We start from the raw sequence: 7240 nt of genomic DNA, 5'->3' as shown, positions 1-7240 counted from the left end.
GGCGGCGGCGGCGGCGCTGCCCGCTCAAAGCGCTTGGTCGGCTAACTGCGTTGTCCGGAGCGCTGGAGCGGTGCCGCTTCTGACACGGAGCGGCGGTTCGGAGGCGTCTTGAGGAGCTGCCTGCGCTCCCCACCGCTCCGCGTCCCGGGGGTGGTTTCGGTAGCTGAGGGCGAAGCGTGGGGGGTGGCAGGTAGCTGTCACCGGGCGCTGAGCGGGAGGCGCTTGGGAAGGCTCTCGGGAGCCGGAGTGCTCACCCTGGGGGGGGACGGACACCTTGGGTGTCGCTGCAGAGACCCACCAGGTTTACATTTCCCTTTTATTCATCTTCCTGATGGCTTTCTGAGTGGGTTAGCCAACCTCGGGTTCCAGAGAAGTTGGCTGTTTACAAAGCTGATCCTTAAACAGCTCTGCTGCTTCCTCCGGGAGTTTTGCAGATAGTAGTAGTACAGGGAAGCGTGTAACCGGCTTACTGTTCACAACTTGATCGAATTCATTATTCTGTATCAATGCAATAAAAAAAGGTATACCCGCATCTTTGTTAGCACAAGTAGCCTCCTGCTAACAGCTATGCCGTTGTTGGGGAAAGAGAGTATGGTAGTAAGGTGCACTCAAAAAAAAAAAAAAAAAAAAGAGCTTGGAAGAAAAGAAAGGTTCTGATGTTCTTCCTTGTCATTGTATTACTTACTGCAAATGTAGTCCTAGAGCATAGTGCAGTTAAGCTGACGGGGTAGGGGAGAGATGCAGAGGTTTTAAATAACAACCTTGCGCATTTAACGTAAATCTCTTTCTGAAGGGAACTGAAAACTCAAGAAAAATGTGTGATGTTTGTAAAAGATGTTGTGCAATACCTACTTAGAATGTAAACTGTGTTCAGGAGTTAGTGATGGATGATTTATGAAGAATCTAAAGGGGAAGTAGAAGTGGGGCAGGGGGGATAAAATCTGATTGACGAAAATATTTTGTTAGTTGGTTTTTGTTAGCTTTGAAGGCAGTTGTGTCCGTCATTCCCCCAACACTGAGAGCGGGCCTGGAAAAAACCTTCTTTATGTGTCTGGGAGGAAGAGAAGTTGCTTAAATGGGGCTCATTTACCACATTTGTGGGAGGGCAAAAAAGGGACTGTAATGCCCACCAAGTTAGGTGGTTGTTTTTTTTTTTTTTTAAACTGAAAGCAAGTTGAAGCAAAACTAGTAGGAATAGATGGACACTGAAAGAAAGTTGCGTAAATGATAAAGGCAGTGGGAGAAAGCACAGGGAGAAGTAACAAATACTTGAAATTAAATGGCCTTCCATTGGGGGGAAAAAAACCCCACAAACCAAACAAGTAATAAACTATTTAGAGTCCCATCCTCTTAAATGTTGTGCTATATTTGAACAGTCCTTAACATAAAGATGCTTGTTTATAAAAAAATACATAAGAGATCTCAAGAAAGATTTAAAACTTTGATTGATTTAATAAAATAGATTTGTCCTACTTAATTACAATGTAATAGTAATCCTAACTTGGATACTTCAGGTTCCTCTTTCCTTTTGGAGTATTATTGTCATCATTAAGAACTCAAACATGAAGGTTCATCAGTACAGATAATCAGTGTATATAAATTGATGATTTAGTTATTTTTATCTCTTTTGAGTAGCGCTCTGTGTAGCAACAAGGAAAATTGAATGCCTTAAATAGAAAATGATGCATTTCAAAATGTCAAGTAAAAAAATCTTCTCTGAATTTGTGTTCCTCTGTTTCTTACTTCTCAAACTAAGTTAACTTGACACTGCTGATACTTCTTATCCAGTGCTGCTATTGTACCTGCTATCTAGCTGAAGAAACTTGAATTAAAATGTTACTTAAAAAATAAAAATGCTGAGGTGATGTTTTGGGGTATTTTTTGTTGTGTTAGGCTTTGATATGGGACCAAAACCAGGCTGGTATGGGGCTATCTAGAAAATGAATACTAGATTTGAATTTGATTAGAGTAGAATTGCATGTTGTTTGTCTTCAAACTCTTGAACAATCTTAAGGCTATCTTATGGAGGCTTTAAAAATTGCAATAAATTGATAGGTAGGACAGTATAAGCATAATGCTAACATGACTAGAATTCATAAGATATGGTATGTGTTTGAAGGTCAGCCTTAATGATGTTCGGATAATGATCTTCCATTTTTTTATTTTAGAAGTATAGCCTTTTAGTGTCTGCAGTTAGTGCAGAAATTTCTGTGGTATTTATTTATTTTTAGAATAGTACAACAAACTTAAAAATGAGAGAGTATAGCACAAATATAAATTGTTTGCTTTGTGGAAGTGTAACTGTAAACATATTCCTCTATTTTTAAAGTAGGAAATGTGGATGTGTAATTACTTACCAGAACCAGAGTTCAGTTTTTATCAGCAGTGGTCAATAACATCAGTCATCTAATACAGCATTCATCCAGCCCCTTTGTACATGAGAAGGTTGCTGTGATGTCATTTTTTGCAGAAGAATGCAGAAGTTGTTTCCAGACTGGACAAGTAAGTGAAGGAGGAAATGTTTCAAAGCATGCCAGTAACAATAAAGCTCACTTAATCTATAAAAGATTTAGAATAAAATGTTTTCCTCAAAGCTCACGTTAGAAAAAGTTATGAGAAACATTACTTCGATCTGTACCTTAGTAGAAATGCAACCTGAAATTATTTATTTAGAGTAAGTTTAGTTTGTTCCAAGTGGTGGTCGCTTCAGAGTGCTTTCGTTGAAGAAATTGAAGTAGAGGGAGAAGGTATGCCTGCATATTTCATGTAACTTGTAATTTTCAGGTGTGTGGCATTAAAGTTATAAACATAAAGTTATAAACTTACAAAAAACCAATGATAATTGGAAACTTGCAATATGTAGGGTATGAGGGCCTCATGGTATTTGTGTATGTCACTAGTTTGTATCTAGAGGTAGGTTACTGCATGTCGACCTAGATAAAATTATTTGGTCCATATAGAGTTTGTAGCTTGTAGGTTTCAATATTGTAGTTGATACTAGTAGTTATAGCAGACACATCAAGAACAGGTTATCAATAACTGATACAGTTTTCTGCTTAAACTGTAGTCACAGCAGAAAAGCAGAGGGTAGTGACAGTGCTGAGTTATAAGGTGAGTGCTGAAAGTTTACCTGAGTTCAGCATGCAGCTGGACAAATTCCTGGAGGAAAAAAAAAATCCATCAGGGGTCTTTAATATTGGAGAAGTTACCTCAGGATTCAGGAAGTACTTGAGTGGCATATTAGTGGAGACTAGAAGAGTATTTTGCGGAAGTGACATTACATGCTTGCCTTGGTTTAGTTTTTTTCCATTTGCGTTTCTGAAGCCACCCTTAGAGGCAAGTTAAGGATGAGATGAATCTTTGGTCTGAGCATAGCCATCCTGTTCAGTTTTCTACCAGTGTAGTGTTTTCAATGATTACTTTTGGTTTTTTTAATCAATACATCTAATAAGCACTTATATTTTCTAATATATAAAGCAAAAAGGTACATGTGAACAGTGAATTTGTTCTGTCAATTAATCAACAATACTGCTTAATACTTTCATAAACAGTAGGTTTGTGACTAAGAAGTATCTGCTGGTTATAACTGAAACTGTGCAAGTTTCCTGCCTGAGGGGAAACTCATCTGCTGAAGCAAGTGGTAGAAATAATTTGGCTAATGCAGCAGAATTGCATTTGGTTAGACTGGTAGGTTGATACTAATAAAGTGATATGGAGTTAAATCTGGGACAGAGCTGCGGTGACATGGTTTTCTCTACCTACCCTACTGATGTTTTTGATTATGTTTTGTTGAAGGTGTACACTGTGCACTGCTGCCCAGGGAATAGAATAGGGTCTTTGTGGTGGAGGGTTGTTTTCATCTCCCTGTGTTAATAGCCACTGTACATTTGCATCATGAACTTCCTGCATTTTGCTGTGTTTTGAATGCTTTGTGACATTAGGAGGGTATTTGCAGAGCTTACTTCAGGAATATACCTTAAGAAAATTTGGGTTTTTACCATGGTCCTATGTCGGTGCTGTAGAATGTTGTAAAACATATAGGGAAGGTGTTTGGGCATCTCTATTCAGGTAATCAAAGCAGATAGCACAAATGTTTCTTTTCTGTCCTCCCCATGATCTAGACACTTTTTATATTTTTGGTTGAATTGGATATGTAGTTTAAAATGTTGTCTGCCTCCTGCTTAGTACTACTGGTATTGGGATTAGTACTAGTACTAGTATAGACAGATGCTCCAGGTAATTTGTCATGCTCTACTGTGATCAGGCCTGCACTGTATGAATAACTAAAACTTTGTCTGCAATCTTGCTGCCTTGATAAAGCCCTGAGCACCCTTATTACCTTCTCATAGCTGACCCTGCTTTGAGCAGGTAATGGAACTAGAGGCCCCCTGAGGCCCCTTCCAGTCTTAAGTGTTCCATGAAAGTGATACTCCAGAGTAAAACTATTTTGCAAATCATGGATTACTGCACAAATCATTCAGCTGGGGAATCAAAATATTTGGGGCAGTGGTATTACTTAAAGAAAAAAAACCCCAAACCCTAAAACAGTAGCTAATGTTGATTCTGCGTGGAATATTTTGTATTGCATGAGTGTTTTCAAGTACCCTTTGAAAAGAGGGATTGGTGGAAAAGAGTGTGAATCATAAGGGTGACATGGAGAAAAGCGCAACTTTAGAGGTGGCTAAAAAGCTAAAGAACCAGTAAAAAGGTTTTAAAAGCAAAATTCTAAAACAGAAGGAGTGGATATGAAAGCATGATTCTGTAAGGAGAAACATTGCAACAAAACTAAAATTCTTAGCCTTTGTCAAACAATGCTGGTAATAGGCTTGGCTGTAAGGCATGGAAAAAAAAAATCTTGGCCAAGTGCATCAGAATGAAACAGCCCGGGATGCCATCAGTTTCATTATTGCTTTTTTCTGGTATCTGCATCCAGAAAATACTGGGCAGCAACAGAATTGTAGGTATGCTGTTAGAGAGCTGACAACAAAATAGGGAGAAATACAGAGATGCAAGAGTTGGTGAGTAGTTCTACAGCTGATGAAACCGATGTCAAGTTTCCTGTTGATTTGTGTCTTCAGCTGATTGGCTTTAAGGACTTCTTGGCATGATTCACGCATTTATAAAGATTATCCTGGTAATAAATCTGTGGTGTCCAACAATATGAGCTCATGCTACTGTTTTCTTCTAGCTGTGACACCCAGTGTTCTTGGCAGTGTTGGGTTGCTTGTTTTTACGAAACTTAGATGAAATTTAATTATCTTTAAGACCCCTACCTCTTCAACAGACTTAAATGAAATGGAGATTGAGTTCAAAATCTGAGGGGAGGAGTGTAACAGCACAAATATGCTGAAGAAGCTTGCAAACATACTGTATCAAATCTGCATGTATCCACATTTACTGGTGGAGTGGCTTGCAGTGGCTAATGGTGCAAACCACTGGTTCAAGAAGGGGAGGAGTTCTTTGTGACAATGGAAAACATGATTTGTAGGCTGTAGCTGCCTACACTAAGCTTTGGCTGGAACATCATGACAGATGCTTCCTTGTCTCTCTTGGAACATTGATCAAAAAGTCAAGATTCTACAGTTACAAAGTATGCCATATCTAGTAACAGTCTTCTGCATAGTGTCCTGGATGAAAATTAATTAGAAGAGTTCTATCATAAGTGTTTTTATAAGCACTGGAACAGCCAAGGCTGGATTTTTCAAGGGATTTGTTGCCAATGTTGAAAGACCTTGAAGCATTCCTGAAGGCTTCCTGTTCTAGTACTGGAAACACCCTATTCTTACCTAGCTCTCAAGAGCAGAGGTTTTGTGATGAGATTGTAGTTTTTAGTTGTAAATGAAATTTCAAAATCAAAGTTAAGAGATGCCGTTGCTGGTCTCTGTACAGCTGCTTAGGTATTTGCGAGCCAAATGATTTGAGCAAAACAGAAATGACTGCTGGTTCAGAGTTTGTGCCAAATTCAGAATTGTACCTGATTTAAGCTAGTGCAATTATCTTTGAAGATTCTGTAGGTATGACCTGAAATGAAATGGATTTAATTTTTTGGTTAACTGTGTTAATCTCATCTGTAAGGGGATACTTTCTATTTTTGCTAAATTGACGGGATTACAGAAGCTACTAAGTTTTTAGTGGAAAGATAGCAATGATAGGGCTATATACCTGAAACACTAACTTTTCAGGACTACATATGTACACATTATTAAAAAAACTTCCAATTTAAACTTAACAGTGTTTTAAAAAATAACAGACTTAGTGACATGACTTCTAGAAGTATCTGTTCAGTTGTTTCTTGGTTTGTAGCAATCTGAATGCATCTGGCAGAGAGGGCTTTTGAACATCAAAGTTCTTCTGTTTTTTCTTGCTAAGGAGTTTTCCTGCTGTGGCAAATGTCTTGCTATGAATTCCTTTCCAGATGATTAGTACTTTCCATAGTATGTTACTGCTGTCTTATTTTGCTAAGTTTTCCCTGGTATCCCATAAAACTGCTACTGTCCCTGGTATGCAGGCAAGATTTGTTAATTCTTAAGTATAGCTATCATTGTTAGGCAAATACCTCAAATCTTTTTTTTTTTTTTTTTAATTAATGGCAAAATAACTACAGAGTTATTGTGAAAGTTACACTTGTTTTGAGGAAGGTCTGGCTACTGTATGTCAGGGCATTACTTTATAAAGAATGCAGGAAATGGTCTGACTTGTTATCATTGCTTTTGTATTTAGTGTTTGGACTCTAGGGAATTTATGTGCACTGATTTGTGATACTATAAAGTATTTCTTAAGAATGAGTTGCCAAATAATATGTTCAGTGATTCTTTACCACTAGAACAAATTATAAATAGAATGTTAAAAGCCTTGGAGTTTTTTGAGAAGAAAATTGTTGTGCAACTCATCTTAAGTAGAGAAGAATGTTAACATGTACATGAGCAGATGGTGAGATTACCTCTGCTTAAGGTAACAGGACTTACCTCGAATGAAGTCATCCCTTGCTCATTAAGATGGGAAACTGATTTAGATTTTGGGAGTCTTTGTCCTGGTAGAGATGAAATATCTTGTACTGATTCTCCTGAAGTTTCTTACTAAAAACCTATGAATTCCTCATCAGAAGAAAATTTCTTCATGGTTCAATTTTATGTATTTGCTAGATTAGTGCCTGTGTAAATATATTTTGTTTTTAATGTAAGCCTCTAAGTGAAAATCCTGTTTGAAATTAATTTCCATTCCATGTAGAGGCTTTGATCTG

At 37.9% G+C, this 7240-nt stretch overlaps 1 protein-coding gene across 3 annotated transcripts in view; it reads left to right on the top strand.

Moving 5' to 3' along the window:
* Positions 1–18: 18 nt before the first annotated feature.
* PIK3C2A (phosphatidylinositol-4-phosphate 3-kinase, catalytic subunit type 2 alpha) overlaps positions 19–7240 on the top strand; it is a 55890-nt gene continuing 48668 nt past the window's right edge. For all 3 annotated transcript variants that reach the window (XM_010563832.1, XM_010563834.1, XM_010563831.1), the window contains exon 1: positions 19–190. The gene's annotated coding sequence lies outside the window, so the exon portion shown is untranslated. The remainder of the gene's footprint in view (positions 191–7240) is intronic.

This window comes from Haliaeetus leucocephalus, unplaced genomic scaffold (genome assembly GCF_000737465.1).
Source record: "Haliaeetus leucocephalus isolate CR32 unplaced genomic scaffold, Haliaeetus_leucocephalus-4.0 Scaffold173, whole genome shotgun sequence".
Lineage (NCBI taxonomy): Eukaryota > Metazoa > Chordata > Aves > Accipitriformes > Accipitridae > Haliaeetus > Haliaeetus leucocephalus.
Note: the sequence above shows the minus strand (reverse complement) of the source record. Positions and strands in the feature narration are given on the sequence as shown.